We start from the raw sequence: 18405 nt of genomic DNA, 5'->3' as shown, positions 1-18405 counted from the left end.
ATGCCTGACATGTTTTCCTTGTTTTTGGTGTAAAAATAACTAATATGATAATGTAGCCAAAGAATTTAGCCAATATAGCGCCACAAACCTTTGGTATGCATAAATAAGTAGATGTACGCAATAATACACATGGCCTGAAGTACAATTGAGGACGACGCTTGACATGCAGGTTATGGTGGTTATCCGGGTAGTTATGTAGGAAGGAAAGCGTACGAGAGGCCCCGGCCAGCACAGGCGTGTTGGAGAAAGTGTGGCGTGTTGTTGGAGAGAGAAAGTGCTCGTGGAGGAAGCCACATGCTGTTTTTCGCAAAGGAGCAGGGGGACCTGTATCCCAAACGTCAACGTTGCGATAGCAACTCATGCTCCTGAAGCTCTCGCTGCTACTCTCTGCCTATAAAGAGTGAGACAAGTTTTTGCGGCACTTGTCTTTCTCACAGCATATTCTGCTCGCGAGACAAGCTGATTTTTAGTGTGTTGTGTAAGCTTGAAAGTTGTCTTCAGTGTCTACGAGTGTGAGTGTCAGCCAGCAACAGACACACTCAAGTAATCAGGGGGCGGGTCTTCGTCGTCGTCTTCAACGTGCCGAAAAGCACAGGAGCATGTCTGCTTCACTAAAACTGCTACACGAGTTTCGTACGATTTGTTCTGCGCATGTTGGCAGCACACACTTCTGGCGCGCTTCTAACAATGCAAATTTAAACCTCGCACCCATGAAGGAAGGAAAACTGAGGAGAGGCCCTACCCTGTACGCGCGCTCGGAGAAAAGTGTGGAGGAAATTACATAGTAGGGTCTCCTTTTTTTTTGCCGTTTCTTTTTCTTTCTTTTCCTGTAGCAGCCGTGCTTTTGGGCCACAATAGTGGCTCTATTATGGTGCCGTGCGCTCACACGTGTTGCTCCGTAGATTTCGAAGCGTGCCATAAGACGCCGTGTTTTGTTGCGCAGTGTTATCTGGACCGTGCTCTCCCGGATGCTGCTGTGGCCAGGTGGGACAGGAGAGACTATAAAGCTCGTGAAATGAACGCGCATGCAACGCTGTACGTAATGTACCGCGCCATATGGCAATGGCAACGGACAAAGGAATATCGCGGGAAATTTTGCCTCTTTCGGCAGAATCGTGCTAACGTGCCATCGCAAGTTGAAACTGATGCGTTTCAGAATCTCTACAATGAACGCCTTACAAGCCAGTGATTCCTGCTTTTGATAGCGCGTGGTGCATTTGCAGCGCGTTTATGCAAGAATGTATAGTCCTGGTTTTAGAACATTCGTGTTCAGTAACAACTTGCTTTTGTGCATTAAAACACATGTTGCTTAACTGTTGTTTCTCGTAGTATTCGCGACAGCACGAAGTCTTTTAAGCAGAGCGCGTTCGAGGTTCATGCGCACCTGCACAGGTGTAGAGCGTTACGTAGAATATGTTCAGTTACAGCGAGAATGTGTGTTTGTGCTTTGTGTGTATTTTGTGTGTCCAGTGCGTTCCTTCAGTGCAGTGAGAATGCGTACAATATTTTCGTATCGCCAGACGTCTAGCTCGCAAGTCCGTCTGAGAGCCCCAGGAAGTCCAAGGAGAGAAAAGTAGAAGGCAGCGATAAAGGCGATCTTTTTAAAACACGCGCAAGAAGTGGGCAGCGACCGGTACCTGCGGCTGATGAGAACAGTGGCTGGCCTTATGAAGTATGTTTTCATAAAAGGTAAAAGCAGCCGATTCGACTCCAAGGCCCAATTTGTAAAGTTCATTATGAACTTCTTTCAACGTGACTTCCGCAACGGTAACATCGTGATTACATCCTTTTGTTTGTATTGCTGCGGAGCGCGCGTGTCCGATCAGCCCGGTTGCGCGCAGCGCGGCCATATGGCGCGGCGTGGTTTCGCGAGAAATGTAAACAAGAGAGGAGAACTATCCCGATATGATGGCAGAGCAACGCCAACTTCCGGTTTCATAAGTGACGTCAGGTTCCCTCCTCAGTTTTTCTTCCTCCATGCTCTCTCCCATGCATCTGTTCCGGCGCATAGAGTTTCCTACAAAAGGAAACTCTATGTGCCGGCCAAGGAGGATATATAAAAATTGCAAGTTCTATATATCCTCCTTGGCTCCGGCGAGCTGATTGGAGGCGCAAAGAGAGATGGCACACCAGCATGACTGCATGCACTTCTGGCTTCAAAAGCATGACGTCAGGACCTCTCTTTCATCCACACAGGTAGTCATAATAGAAGCCACATAGAAGCCATGGAAGCACGGTGTAAGAATAATTTTCGTAGAAAACTCTATGGTAAGAATGTGGTAAGAATCATAGAATTTTCTGCAATAATATTAAGCTCTATGGTAAGAATATTATGAGTCATATCAAAGGCATTGGTCATATAGAAGTCTAACTACGTCCATGGACAAATATTTTGCTACATATCTTTGAAGCAGAATGATGGAGACGATTATGGTATGTCTATAGTGGTGGCAAGAGCGCTAAATCAGAGTGTACAGCAACGCCACGTCGCGTCGGCTCAACGCGACTTCTTATTGATTGGACATCCTCGGCAGTTGTCGTCTGGTAACGGCTGCAGCGTTGTGGGCGTGTGTGTACGAGTGCTAGCGCTGGCGCGTAGCACTCTGAGTGGTGTTGATTTTTACTCCCGCAATTTTCCCATACCTCGCGTAGAATTTATCAGCGAAATTTCCATCAATCTACATAAGTTGTGCTCACAACAACTCTTGTGTGTGCCAAAGGGACGTGAGAACTCCTGCATTTATCCTTACTTACGCAATGATCGAGGTTCAAGTGACTCAAGGTTGACTGCACCAAGCATCAGACAACATCGAAGGGGTGCAGAGAAGCTCGCCGAAGTGCCAAGCGATGCATAAGTGAGGTGAGGACAATTTCGTGAGTCTCCGGGACCATCGGTCTGATCAGCTGAGACGGAACAACTTATCCGTTCATTCAGTTTCAAGCCATGAGTTTCCAGCTGAGGGCTACTGTTGTTTTCTAAGTAGATCAGCGTACACGCAGTTGGAGCGATGATTTGCTTTCACACGATGTTTATGTCCCGGTGCTGTATTGATGCAGTATTGTTGGTCAGTGACGTTTTGTTTTGGTTCGAAAGGCCAAAGCCTCTAACGCTTGGGCAACTATTTCTGACCAAATGGATAATTGTGAATTACTTAACTGATAACGATTCGGTCAATGTTTACTATTGCTTGCGATAGTTGATCCGAAATTGCTCCGGATGAAAACTGGGTCATATATGCTCTGCCAGTGCCTCCTCTGGCTCTGCACTGCTCATTTACAGTGTGTTCGCGACAAAAAAGGTTTCTGCGCCTATCACGTACTGCATACTTTGCTGTTTCGTCGTGGAACCACGGAACGTCGCAACTCTACACTTTCGGATCGCAGGGCGAAATCTGCGACTTAATTCCAACCGTCGAAATATAGGTAGCTAATGCGACACTGCGCCGTGCGCGCTAGCCAGGCAGTGACGTCCCGACCGTCTCCGGACGCCGTTCCCCGCTGGCTCCTCGCATGTATATACGGGACACTCTGCGCTGTTCTATCGTGATGCGGAAGTGGCACAAGCCGACCCGTCTCGAGGCCGGTCTCTTGCTTTTCTCTCGTCTGTCCTACAAAGGTCAACGTGAAACGGCGTATGACCCAGCGATCGAACTCGGCAACCGTTGGGATGCGGGCGCTGGCTGACGAGAGACACGTGTGCGCAGTCTCCCACTTAATGTGTTTCCGGAACGGAAATTCCACGAAAAAGCTGAAAAAAAAAAAAGCAGGGTAGACGAATGGCAGTATAGTTGCAGCTGACGGACGTTTTCAGATTCCGCGAATCGATTTCCAGTGCGTCAAGTGACACACGGCGGTTCGTATATCAACCCGGCCGCCGTGGTGGCTCGTGGCGTTCAAGAGCTAGACATTTCGATTCCCAGTCACGGAGGCCGCATTCCGATTCCGTGCTGATTGGGCTTGCGTTAAAAAATACCTAGGGGGTCAAAGTTAATCTAGAGCCCTCCTCCGCGGCGTCCTTCATGACCCATCACTGTGGACTTTCGGGGCGTTGAATCTGGCCCATAATGTAATCAGTTCATATCCTTGCCAGCCGTTCTGTCTTTGTCAAACAAGAAGCTCCGAAAGACCTTAGCATAAAAGCGCCACCGCTTTAAAGAGGATAGAAACCACAATTCTTTCGCGGTCTGGTCATGCAGCCAGGGACAGAGTTAAACACGTACTTGCACGAAGATAAGTTCTTTTGGCTGATATAGCGACACATGCGAAGGTACAGTGTACGTTATTTCCCCACCAGTTTTGACATCGCAGCTGCCATGCGCCGTAAATCTGCGCTACCGGTGTGGTAAAGTTCGTTGAGGACTGGGTGGCGGCTGGCCGTCGCGCTATATATCCGTTCGAAACCGGTGTGCTGGGGTGTGCGCGACACGGATTTCCTGGCGATCTCGGTCTTGAAATACTAGCTGAAATTTCTGCCGCACAGAGCGTGCGAGACGTCTCCGCGGCGATGCACGCATGCGTAAAAAGGAGGCGGTCCACAGCAGAGGTCGTGCAGTGTCCGCAGCTCCGTCCTTCTACATCTAAGGAGCCTCGATCACGATGCCACGTAGTATAATGTCCTGGTGCCCTTCCAGTAATAACGCAGAAAAATAAAATTAATGGCGAAATATTTTTTTTTCCCCGCAGGGGATACTGAAAGAGACAGGTTAAAGCCGTATTGTTGACATGGAATTACATTGTTCCACGATTGATCCACGCAGCCAAGTTGTGGCTGCGCTCATTCGTTCATTCATTTATGCAATCGTCGGCATAGAAAAACGCGAATATAAAAGGAGTAACGACGTCATTTATGGACAGGACGAACAGAAGGAAACGGACCACCGCGTTGTCCGTTTCCTCGAGTTCGTCCGCTTTCTTGCGCTGTTACTCCTTTTACACGGGTGTCACACGGCGCACTTTTGATCGCAATCAAGCCCGACGGGGATTGAATTTTTTGGTCGCGATTGACTCCTTTGCTCGCCCATTGCGGTCGAGAATTTCTATGCGGATCGGCGTCTATCGCGATCAGAAGTGACCCTGTAACACCAGTATTAAATTCAACACGTACCAAGCGGTCCAAGTTAGCATTCTTTTGCAGAAAAAGCTGGTGGCGCTCTGCTGGAGCCATGATTGTATGTGAGGAAGATGAGTGGGATAGCGATAATTGGAGAAGGAATGAAAATGTATTGCAGAGCGGGAGAGAGTTTATTGAGGAAACACAGGGAGATTGACCTGAGCTAGGTGTAGTAGAGGGATGGTGGCATGGGTGGTCCTCAACTCTGTGACACGTCCCCATTTAGTGAGATAGGCCAAGAATCGTGTGGCAGAGAGAGATTGAGTGATTGTTGAGAGTAAGAGGCGCTATTTACTTCAGCCTTTTAGGAAGCGCGGCTCAGCACCTTTGGGAAGGGTAGAAAATACAGTGGGATTATACTCTCTTAAAGCGCGGAAAAAGAAAATGCACAAAGAAAGAAGACACATTACGTCGATCTTCTTCGTCCTTGCGTCTTCCGAGCTGCTGTTTTTTTTTGCATTAAATCCTCGCCTGTCCCTCCTCTCGGATATGCGTGCCATATATATAGTTTCCGAAGGAACAACTGGTTAGCGGTTGTGACACACAACAGGCTCTCCGCCATGGACGGACAGGAGGCAAACAGACAGCCGCCGCCGCCGCCGCCGCCAACGAGCAATGTAGTAGATGCAGCTTTATGCAGACACTATACCGCCTTTAAATGTGAAGTAAATAAAAAGTAAGTACCACGGGGGGGGGGGGGGGGCAGTCAGGCTTGGCGTGCTTATTGTAACGGGAGCAACGTTGCGAAACTGGAGCAGAGCTTTCAGTCGGAGCCGAATGCTGGCAGCGCAGAACACCGACATATCCAGATGTTTCTTCCGAAGGACCGTAGCTGCATTTGTGCATCGTGTTGCGGCTCCGAGCACCAATTGTTCTGCTGTCCCCCATTTGATGTGCGCCAAGGCGATCGCTTTCGAATGCACTGGATGACCGGACAACGGATTGCCAGTTAAGAAGACACTTGAACAGTAATTCTGCCTCTTCGTCGGCCCCTTTGGGGCCGACCAAACTGCTAGTATGTTTCTTGAGATAAACTGGCCTGTGCGAGCGTAATTTAACTCATGTGCGAGCTTGTTTGCGTCGAGTCTTTCTCTTTGTGTTTTCTTTTTGTCTCTTCCCCGGCTGAGCCAAAGTGCTCACATTGGCACTTCTGATGCTCTCTCTCTCTTGCACTAGAAGCGTAGAAATGCTGGAGTCGAGGGCGTCAAATACCCAACTGTTTACAATTTTAGCGCCCTGTCGCATATCACACACACGCACACGTAGATATATACGATAACGATAACGACGGCGAATAACGGCACAATGACGGCATGACGTACTGACCTCAAAAAGTCGTGGGGATGTGGCCGTCCCTCGTCCCTTGGATGGGATCCCGGGTAGGCGCCTCACGCTTTCGAGCTGCGTAAGAAATCCCATCACCGGCCACAAGGATTACAGCAGAATAGCCTTACTCACGCATGACGTATACCTGCCTACCTAGATATCCGACCCTGCTATCCCGCTGCCTATCTCATGTGAAGTGAGAAACTTTCAGAGCGAGAGTATCCGGTATAATAACGCATAATAAAGACGTTTTTAATCGGTCGCTCAATCAGTGCCAGGAAAACAGGGTGAATATGTCTGCAACAGACTCTTGCGTGCACTTTGTGAAAGTAATGTTCGATACTTACGCTTGTTACACGTGAATATTTGTTCACGTGCAACATACACATAGCGGTTGCGCGAGCGAACGCACGTGCTTCGTTTCTCTCACTAACGCCCGCGCACCCCCGCGCCCGTATGCATTCGGAGGCCGGCCGCAGCCTCGTAAAAATCTCGCACTGCGACCGCTCGCTGCCTTAATTAGCGGAGGATCTCATTTGGGAAGACGAGGGCTAGACCGCCGTCCCAACGAACGACTTCGTCCTCCCCAATTACTGTTTCCGCCGTCTCCCGTGCGCACTGCGCGGTTGTTTTTCTCTCTCGCCGTTATTGCTGCTGTTGCTTTTGACAAAGCGCATGCGAATGACTGTAGGGATGCTTGTTCTCAAGGAAATGTGCCAGAGAGAAATTCATGCTCATTCCCCGGAGGGGGGAGGGGGTGTCAAGGAGAAAAAAAAACGATAATGGAGAAAGATACTACGCCACTGCAGTAGCATCGGAAGTGAAGGGGTCCGGGGTCAGTGCGATTCGTTCAGTGAGAAAGTTCAGTGGTGGGCACATGGCTCCTCGCCTGCAGCCCTTTGCAACCTCCGCCTCCTCCTTCTTCAAACCATCTCCAACGTCTCTGACAATTGGTCGTTGTGCTGGATGGGGTCCACTATTTAGCCTTCTTTTTTTCCTCCTTTAATTCACCTGCCCTAAGTACAAGCGGAAGGCCAGAACAAAACCGCGCGGTCAAATGAGGGTCGGCAAATCCAACGGAATGGGTTCAGCCTCCCGTCCCAATCAGCGCGACTACCCAATCGACCTGTATCGACTCTGCGCAAGTTCCGGGCGTGCCTCGAAAGAAAGCCGAGCCGTTGAGCTCGTTAGGGCGTCTTCCGCCCATCGGCAACCTGGGCTGCCACTTGGAAGGCGCATCCGCGAAGCGAGACGTGATTGGCATTGGCTCTCCTCCGCACGTCGTCGACCCCCTTGCGCAGCTGTTAGTATAATTGCGGGAAAACGAGCGTCAGTCTCCATAGGATTGCGTTGTAGCTTTCGGCGCCTGGTAATGCTGAGCTTAGGTTGGATGGACTTATGAATTGAATGATTCGGCACAACTGCAGATTATCGCCGTGAATTGTTGGTCGGATATCCGCGTGAGAATTTCTACCTGGGGGGATGACCTTCGCGTCTTTAAATTTACGGCGTCCTCCAGAAGTTCTTTTGTTTTGTTTCATAATGCGTGAGCTATTTCTTTTCCCGCCGGAACCAATGCGCTTTCTTATTTATTTCGCCTTCGTGTTTTGTCGGATAGTCGTTATCGTGGCACGTCCCATGTGTTACGTGTGCATTCCACGTCTCCGGTGCTGCATCCAGCTTCCTTAAACATGTCTGCTCTGCTTTGAAGTAATGTGGCTCTGAAGTAGGGAGCTGCGAAGCATGCTCTGATGTTTAAGACTACCCTTGAAACTTCCATCTAAACAGATGACGCTGTGGAGTGTGTAGGGACACGCAGCGCAGCGCATTCCCGTGATAACGCTGCTGATTGTATGGTCGACGCCATCTGCAACTTCGACTCCGGTGTCTCATCACTTGAAACAATGAATAACTGATGGCTGACCGTTTCCTATCCTTTATCCTTGGCCCAATTTTACGTGGACCAATGTCTAAGGCTGTGGCGCACAGTGTGTCCGCGGGATGAACAGCTTTGTAAATGCAGTAGAATCCGCATTTCGGCGGAACTGCGCGGGTTGGCGTTGCCGTGGAGGCAGGGTGATATCAGAATCAGAGAGGAAGATGCCGGCAAGAGATTCAGCGCCTACTGAGTGGCTGATATATCTTTCCGCGAGGTCTCGCGCGTGCGTAGTGATTGTGCAGTCCACACTGTCGCGATCTTACTGAATCCTGAAAAATTATTTCTGGGTGAAAGCGGCGCGTCGGTCGGAGGACACTAGGCAAACAAAAGCACAATCGCTGACCGATAACTACAGCGGCCAGTGCTATTTCCTTCTTTTTGTATTTTCAAAGCGAAGCTTTCTTTGGTCTCTTCCGCGCAGTTTGCGTGCGAATAAACTGGGCCGATCCAGGGAATAGCGGAGTCAAAGCTGCGTCGGTGCCGGAGACAGGGTAATGAAGTATGGTGGCTATATACGTAGGGCCGACCCTGATACCAGGGCACGACATGTGTAGCATTGCTGTGTTTTGGGCATGTTGGTAATCTAACTCGGATAACATTTTTTAGCGCCAGTGAAAGAGGACAGAAGGGAGACGTTGACAGCACAATGCGCTTCTGTTGTCAACGTCTCCCTGCTGTCGTCGTCCGCTGGCGGTAAAGGTGCTATCCACGACATGTATCTTTGCAAGTATTTTAATGTGGCTTGTAACGCGAGCCGAAGTTGGAGGCAGCACAACGTCACTGCACCCGTATACGCCGCTTATAGCATTAACCTATAGAATTATGCCAATAAGTGTCGAAGCATTGGGAGTTGAGCGAGTCGGTTTGAATTCACGATGGCTGCACAGCGCAAGGGAACAGTACAAGGGGTAAAAAAAAGAAACCCTTGCCCACCGTGTCCTGTCCTTTCTTCCCCTCATGTACTGTTCCCTTGCGCTGCGCAGCCATCATCAATAAGTGTCCCCAGCAGCATTATATATCAGCAGGTCGGCCCGGAAGATATCGCTTGATATATAGCAGTCATTCTCCAGTGGTTTCGGTATTTCTTCTTCCACGTTTGTCATCCTCTGCAGTGATGTTTCTTCACTCGGCCGTGACCGACTGACTAGTTCAGATGTTACCATGCTGGATCAGGACCTCTGCGTATGGCGCGACGTCACGTCGTCGTAGCGCCGAGAGCCAACGTCGCTGCCATACATGGGTAAAGCGAGACGCGCGCAGATGCGTCGGTCGGAAGCGCGTCCAGTGTATCAGACGGGCATGGCTGCCCGTATACCGCGCCGGGTCCCTCGGGAGAGAGCCGAGCGGGGGGGATGCGTGCCGACGGAGTGCCCCGATGATTGCTGGCCGACGCGGTCGGCGGAGGGCCATCAACAGCTGACGAGGGGTGCGCGCCCGCGGGCCCCATTTGCGCGGCCGCGCCTCGATGCGAGGTGCACTCCCCACGTGGGCGGCGACGGAATGCCGGTCACGTATGCGTTCTGCGTCGCGTCATCCTCCCCTCGCAGCCCAATCTTTCTCGTGCGGAGCTCCTTGCCGGAGGCGCGCGCAAACGGGACATCTTCATTGCTGGGATTCTTTGTTGCGCGCAAGCACCCTCGCGAATGCTGAGACTGCCCTTTCATAAATGTATAGGACGGTCCCTTTGCTTCGGAAGTTCAGAGGCATCGCCATTGGTTCGCAGCATTTCATTAGGTTTGTGGAACGCGGTGACAGAGCAGCGCAACCGTCTCTCTGAGCGGACGCTCAGCACCACGCGGACACGCTCCACAACTTAGAAGTTCCCCCTGGTTACAAACCTTATAACATATAGTGTACTCGCTGCGATGGCTCACTGGCTGCTGCCGAGCGCATCTCGCAGGTACGTCTCGGCAGGTGCATTCTGATGAAGGCGGAACTCGAAAACGCTTTCGTACTTAGGGCCCCTTCGAAAACTTGGGTGGTAAAAATCAATCTTGAGCACCCGTCACTTCGGTGTCCCTCACAACGCGCTGTGCCAAGTAGGGATGTGAAACCCCCGTAACTAAAAAAAAAAAAAAAGAATTACGAATGCATGCGAACTCGCATCTTCGTCCGATGCCGCAACGTCGTGTCGAGAAGGTTGTCTTCACTGCATGGGTAGGGTATTGCTGGCGAAGCGTGCTTTCAGGAGCCTAGCCACTGCTGCTCTCGCATTAACTCGTCTTCCCAGATTATATCGTTGCCAGACGACGTTCATTATCAAAAACGCGTATAATGGCAGTCAGCAGCACAGTGACAGTACACGTTGCCGTTCTTTGCAAAATACGAGTGTAAAGTATTGCCACTGGCAATACGTTACAGCATTCGCGTCTGTGACAGCCATGGCGGAGCGGGTTCGTGATATAGCTCCTGTCGCTTTTCGGCGTGTCTGTTCCGTGTCTTGATACCTTTTGCCAGGCAACTTACACCTCTGTGTACACAACGCTTCTTTTTTTATGCGATGCGACATGGCGAGTGAAATTTAGCGCACTCATTACAGCGTCGGCACTCTGCACCGTGCGACGCGAAATAAGCGCACTGACGCTACGCTGGAAATACGGCGGAAATTCGCCTCGTGCTGCTGGCAATCACGCAACTAGAACGTGTCTCGACGTTCAGAAATTTGTGCGACTTTCCACGGTGCACATTTTTCCACATTTTCAGTTTGCATTCAAACATCGAATCATTCTTGTATCCAGACACCAAAATTCAAGTTCTAGAACGGGCAGCGAGAATTGAGACACCTGTTGTCTGGGTCTGTGCTAAAGGAAATAGATGTTGCCATTGACCCGGCACCTATACGTGCCCCATGTGACTGGACAAAGTCAATGCGCTTCTGCGGTATAGTGCCGCACAGTCAGCCCAGAAGAGTTGTAGCAGCGCAGGCAGCCTCCGTTGGAAAAAAATTATATACTCGTCGGGCTGCTACATCCATCGACTGGTTGTAGTATGCCTACGTACACTATACTTGTACGACCATATCACTTCATAAATGCACGGTCTGTGAACTTATGTGCACTCTCACGTGTAACCAGCTGTTATATGCAGGATGCGTATAATCGGTGGGTGCAGGATGTTTTCAAATGTAGGTCTCGTGGACTCCTGCCCAGGTCGCGTATTTTATGAGCGCTTCCTTTTTTTTACGAGTGTACACGGGGAAGGGAAATGAGGGGAGGAGGAATGGTTGTCTGGTTTCTCTTTCTTTTTTTGGCCTGTTATCTTATGATACATTGTCTTTCTTTTCCGTCTTTCCTTTTGAACATTTTTTTCTCTCCTTTTCATCTTTCGCTTTTACCATCTTAAGCATCACTCCAGGCATCTGGCTATATATGTCAACCTATCCATGCTCCCATTAAAGCCTCTCGTATAGATAGTAGATCACAAGGAGGCAAAGCATGGCCTATAATTACGTCCGAAGGCATTCTGTAGACTGATCCAGTCGGTTTCACTCCCGCCAGAACAGCGGCTATAGAGACGCTTCAACACGAAAACCCGCGCTTACGGTTCTTTACGTATAGCCTTGCGCGCAGGTGCAGTTCATCCACGAAGGTGAACAGCCGTAGCTTAGAGCATGGTTGCAGCTTGCCCTTTGCATCCCGCGCCTCCTCTCCGCTGGTGATGGTGTTCTGGCGCTCCCAGCCAGGCTGCGCCAGCCAGCGGCTGCCTCGGAGACCAGCCCGTTGCTAGGCAACTGCGGTGACCCCGAAACCCCGTCGCTGACCTTTAAGGAAACAGTTCGATGCTCCTATTGGCTTCGTGTTCACGGCAAGGCCGCGCTCTTCATTTACGATCCCGCCGCTCCCGATTGTAATACGCGTACGCGTTGTCGACCGGTAGTGGAAAGAATTTCTTAAAAGCTTTTTTTTTTATTGCGCCGGTAGGAGCTGCTTCGTCCTTCTTTGCTTCTTGCACATTCGTTGCACGTCCCAGTTTCCGCCATCCTGCTCGTACACTTTTGCGCGACGTCCTTTTCAGCGATAGATGCTATGCAGTGTTAAAGAAGAAGAAGGAAAAGAAACGATATCCTGTATAAGTACGGCACTTCGGTGTGCTAACGTTGCCGCCATTACGTTCTCCGTACTGCGGTACTGCCTAACAATTTATCCAGGTGCTGAGCGAGATCGATTTCACGTTGACACTGCTTCTACAGGGGATGCCGATCGTAGAAGTAGCCCTTAGCGGACTGCACTGTGCTTCGAAACAGCTACTTCTCACTTAACTTTCGTCTTCATATTCCTCCTCTCGCACGTTTGCTCCAATTTTGTGCTTAATCGCGCACAGTTAGGGATTATAAGTATTAGAAACATGTTTGTACTTATGAATAGTGACTGTTCGATTCGAAGACCCAATCAGCACAGGGCAGTATTTGACTTGCTTTTCGAATTTTCTTACACCCCTATGGTTGTTTATAAAACGTACGTCCTCCATGAAGGAAAGTATCACTCAAGTCCACGTAAGTCACCGTAGTTATCGTCGTCGCCATCAATTCAACTGTCGCGCTATTCTGGGTGTGGCACTCTATAGTATACTCCTTGAGCGGCCCTTTCCGTTTCGTTTTATTTCTTACTGGCAATAACGACGCTCTGTGTGGTGGACTTTTCGAGATACAGTGAAACTGTGTTGCCTGTGTATCGTGCACTGTACTATTAATTTTCTGTCGGAACGCCGGCGGAAGCAAACGCCAGTAATCAGCTTTGAGCGAAGCGTGCGTCACCTCGTAGGTCACATCTGGTGCAGCGTGCTGGGCTATCGCTCTAGGCAGATCTCTGCAGCTTTAATTGAAAATGCCCTCTCCCTTCCGATTTCTGCCCGTGTTCATTTGTCTTTAGATTAACTTAGCGAGTTATAGGCTGATCCGCTGCGCGCGGATATTACTTCTGTATTTTTTCACCAGCCCTTCCTTTTTTCTGCCACAAACTTCTTGCTTTTAAAGTTCACGATTTCGCTTACGACTATCTGAATCAAGGAGAGAGACTGTGCTCACAGAATTCGTCGACGTTGCGCGGTCGCGCGTAAGCGTATCCCAGATATACAGCAGGCCGTAATCTGTAAAGCGCATTCCAGCGTGCAATACGGGCGTGTATATATAGCCGAGTGAAGTTGTGATGCAGTGCGTCCGGATTACTCTACTTAAAATTAAATTAGGTTGCTTTACGTGCCGAAACCACAATACGATTACGAGGCACGCCGTAGTGGGGGAGTACTTCGGAAATTTGGACCACCTGAGGTTCTTTAACGTGCAGCTAAACCTAAGTACGCGGGTGTTTTCGCATCTCGCCCCCATCGAAATGCGGTCGCCGTGGCCGGGATTCGATCCCGCGACCTCCGTGCTTAGCAGCCCAACACCATAGCCACTAAGCAACCACGGCAGTCATTACTCTACCTTCTACGTGTAGAAGGGACGCATAAAGGGCATTGACTGAAGCCGATCGAGGTGGATCCCTCGCTCACTAATGCGATTGGTGGCGCTCTGCTCTTTTCGATATGCTTACGCACGAGCGGCTCCGCTGAGTGTGTTATCTTAAAGTAGAGCGTTATTTGACAATAACGCTCCCGTACTTTCCTGACCGTCGCTACTTTGCGCTGCTGGGTTTCTATTTCCGAATAAACGGATCCGTGGCTTCGTGCGCCTCGACCGCGGCCTTTGTGATCCCTCAGCTGGGTGCGTCCCGCCAATACAAAGTGAACCGCGAATCGTTTTCAACAGCAGCAGAACTCGTTGCTGTGCGCGAAGCTGTTCGCTTTGTCTCCCGCCTTACACCACGTACATGCACTCTACTTCCTGGCGCAAAGTCAGCACACGCGAGCCGTCGATCCTTTTTCGAGAAGAAGTCAGTATTATGTGCTAGCGTTAGACGTCGTACATGCATTTGATATTGCGCGTAGAAAAGGTCAGTTAATTACCTTCCAAGTTAATTACCTGGTCACTGTGGCTTGGCCTGCAACGAGTTAGCTGACGCGGAAGCAAGAACCGCTGCTATTAAAGCCGTTGCCGTAAATATTCCATGCTCGCGGAGCGACGTAAACTCTTTGTTCACTGCGCTCATACGAGATTGCGCAGCAGATTACTGGGCTTGACCTCCTGCGGGAAGTGGACGGCTCGACCGCCTGCGCCTCGGTACAGGCGCCGTGCGGGAAACACACTTTTGCAGGACTTTTCACCTCCCAGCTAAAGTCACTTCACTGTACGCTATGCACGTCTTATCGACCTTACGGACATCCCAAACTGTGAGCGCTGCCAAGTGTCTGAGACTCTCCAACATCCGTTTAGCGACTGCCCTCTCCACGCGTAACAGTGAAAGACGCTGACTTGTCCGAAAGTACTATTTTCTCAGCAATGTGTGAGCGCACAGCAGCAACAACAGCAACAAGGGCTGATCCGGACTGTTTGAAGATCACCGGACTAAAGGGTTCAAGGAACCTACGATATGACCTGGTTTATTGTGTGCATCGCTTCTTCCTGCCCTCATCATCTTTCATCACTCTTTTTTTGTCCGCTTTCCTTTTTCGCCTGTGCACAGTAGCAGGACAGAGTATACTATCTCTGGCCTATCTCTGGCTTACATATATATTGCCGAACAGCTCATACGCAGGGCAGACTACTACCCTGGCAGGTGTCCTGGCTGCTGGCCTTGTTTTCTACAGAACTACGCCGGTGATAAAACAAATTATAACTAAACGTCATCATCGCAACAAATGTACGTCGTGAAGAGCGCAATTCCGTTAATAAAACAAACCTTTCTGTGCATGCTCTTCCAGGGTTTGAGGTTTGGCGCATGTGCTTGTTCGGTCTTTCAACGATTAAAGTGCAGTTTACTGTTGCACCATCTCCAATATCGGCCCGATCTAGACGGCGCGCAGACCCTGGATGCAGTGTCCTAGCGAAAGGGGTCAATCTCGAAGACATTGTAATACGCAGTTGCGAATTGGGGGTCTCACACTCTTGCCGTCTCCACCAGCAGGCCGGCAATCACTATGCAATGGTGTAAAACGCGGTGCAGAATATAACCAGTTGCACGGCATTCATTTAACCGCTTCGCGAAAGTTTCGTTTCTCAGATTCCCAGGTATGTGGGTTGGATCTGCATAATTTTTTTTCTGTCTTTAATTTCGTTTTGTTTCCGTAAATAATCAAAGCGTATTGGAACACCTCTGCACCGAAATGTATAGGCGTCCACTGCAGATAGCCAAAATATGAAACGACTCTCCGTCGCGGCGCACTGGATACATGGCATCAGGCTGCTGACCACAAGGTGGCCGGTTCGACTCCCTGCTGCTGCGATACTGCCCTCATATGAGGGCGGAATGCAAAAACGCTCACGTGCCGAACTTTGGGTGCACGCCAAAGAACATTTTGCGATAAGTAACTTGGAACCCTCCACTGTAGTGTCTCGGAAACTCCTTTATAAACACATAGGAAAGGTGAAATCGCACAACAACAACAACAACAACAACAACAACAACAACAACAACAACAACAACAACAACAACAACAACAACAACAACAACAACAACAACAACAACAACAACAACAACAACAACAACAACAACAACAACAACAACAACAACAACAAAGTATGGTGCTTACAGCTCTAACGGAGCAATAAAAAGCGATATTACAGTTCTCTAAACATGCGCCTAATAATACATCTAAAGCGGAAAACCTGATGTATTATGTATCGCTCAGAAGTATACCACTAACTTGTGAGTAGGACTTTTGCAAAGCCTTCGTAGGCATTGCAACGATGCCACGTAAGCTTATCAAAATTGTCCGCTTCAGGTGTTCTAACAGATGCGTTTTACAAAACTGCAATATCAGTTTTTGATGCAGAGTTACGGTCGTAAACACCGTGCTTCAATTCTTTTTTAACGTGTCAGTTTTCGGAAACCATTGTAAAAAAATTTCAGGCGCTAAGGCAAAATTCTGCTTACTAGAGCAATTAGAATCTAACTTTCTTTTTTTTTTTCTCAAATAGAACAAAGTTCGTTCGAATCGGTCCAGCGGTTGTCTTATAAAAGATTTGTGTGTTTCACATGCATTTAAACGGGGAAACCGGAGCTGGTACACAGCTAAAGCTTCCTCTTTAAATGAATAAATGAATAAATGAATAAATGAATAAATGAATGAATGAATGAATGAAAAAAGAAATGTAGTTATGAGAGAGAGAGAGAGAGAGGCGTTCGATTGTTTTCAGTAACCCTCAGTATGGGGCACCTGGCTCGCAACAGAGGAACGCAGTTCCGAGACGATAAGCTCGGTACCGAAGAAATTGAGTCCTGTATCGCTTAGTCACATCAGTCCCAGACAGTTGCCATGTGAAATCCTTTTTCTAACGCTCACCTACACATCAAGAATGACAGCTTGGCGATGATAGCAGCTTAAATCACGCGACTGTCACCTTTCACCGTCCTCAATGAGGATCCCGGTGTTGACATGTTTCCGACAGCACAATGGTGGTGTTGACTGTGGATGCGAGAGGAGACGCTGGGAGAAACAAAGTGCTTTCTCGCAGCTGCGCAGCATTACCGTCCCGATGTTTATGGCTCCCCAGTGGCTTCTAAACGGATTTCCGGCGTGTTATTTTTTTTTTTTTTGTGCTGTGGAACACCGTCGAATGCATGTGGCCATCTACAGATCGCGAACCCATACTTTAAGGAGACGGGCGCTGAAATGACAAGCTCGATCACACTAAGCTTGTGCACTGCGCTCCCTAACCTCCCTAACTGTTTGTCCGACGGGAAGCAAAATGCGGTAGAAGAAAAAACGAAGGCCAAGCTATGTCTTTCAAATTTCGCACTGAAACCGAGGGATGGCATCTCATGAAATCACGGATATTGCGGATTTGCGGCGTCTTCGTATAAATCTTAGTAGGACGTTCTTGCTGGCTGGTTGGTTCATACTTGAAGGAAGGTTAAAACTGGGCGAAAAGACTAGGACAAGCGGCAGGAACACGCAATACACCACGAGGCAGACTCCCAACGGCTTGCACCGGTGCAAGCAATGTTATACAGTTAGTCTGCAGAATTCTCTCTTACGTTATGTGCTCAGGTGTGAGTGACGATATGGTCGCGTGCCTGGATTCTTGTTTGAAATAGCCTCTGCTTTGATTACCAACAATAAAAAGTTGGCAGTCTGCGCTCGTGGCGTATTTGTGTTCCTCCCGCTTGACCTCGTTTTTTTTTTTGTGCAGTTTTAACCTTCCTTTGTAAATCTCACGTCTTTTTCTTCATTTTTATTGAAGAAAATCGCGATAAATTTAGCTTAGCTGACTTCTCATTAATTTTAGAACGGCACGCATACCTATTTCCAACAGCGTTGGCCGTACATATGATCGACAGTTTGTCTTCGACGACGAAGTCCAGCGTGGGTCGCGGCTGGAAGTTCGCGCGCACTGTCGGACACGGTGTGCCCACCTATACGTTTCTGTTGCCACTTCCTGTTATGTAAAATGCCCTGTTTTACTTTTTACGTAGTTGTTTGTGCACGATGTGGACGAATATGATCATCGAGCGCGCAGCAATTGACCATATGCGTCCACTGCCTGTGGTCTCGATCTCGCGTTCACTGACTGTGGTGAGGAAATGATTGCCTGAAGCTCTCTCTCTCCTCTTTCCATTCGCGCTCGCCACTAACTCGACCTCTATATCAAGATGGCTTTGGGCCTTGCGGAGAGATAGTGACGTTTATTATGTATAAAAGGCTGGGGAGTCGGCGTGAATCGAATTCTGGCCAGCTGTGTTCTCAAGCAAGAGGAAGGGGTATGGGAGTGAACTGAGGAGAGAAAGAAGGCTGGGCTGTGACACTGTGCTTCTAAGCATGAGATAGACAAATGAGATGGGAAACTCAGGGAGGTTAACCGGCAGTGAAGCTTCTTGTTTGCCACCCTACACTGGAAGAAGGGTAGGGAGGGTATGTTGAAATTATTCGTATGTTGCGTCACTTCAGCTTCGGCACGTAGAACCCCGTCAACTGAGTACTTTGTTAAACCCGA

General features: G+C 49.2%; 1 protein-coding gene across 2 annotated transcripts in view; it reads left to right on the top strand.

Annotated features, from left to right (window-relative positions):
• The first annotated feature begins 2512 nt into the window (after window positions 1-2512).
• Window positions 2513-18405, top strand: part of LOC142571774 (uncharacterized) — a 112716-nt gene continuing 96823 nt past the window's right edge. For both annotated transcript variants that reach the window (XM_075680371.1, XM_075680370.1), the window contains exon 1: window positions 2513-2860. The gene's annotated coding sequence lies outside the window, so the exon portion shown is untranslated. The remainder of the gene's footprint in view (window positions 2861-18405) is intronic.

The sequence above is a fragment of the Dermacentor variabilis genome, chromosome 2 (assembly GCF_050947875.1).
Source record: "Dermacentor variabilis isolate Ectoservices chromosome 2, ASM5094787v1, whole genome shotgun sequence".
NCBI classification, from domain to species: domain Eukaryota; kingdom Metazoa; phylum Arthropoda; class Arachnida; order Ixodida; family Ixodidae; genus Dermacentor; species Dermacentor variabilis.
Note: the sequence above shows the minus strand (reverse complement) of the source record. Positions and strands in the feature narration are given on the sequence as shown.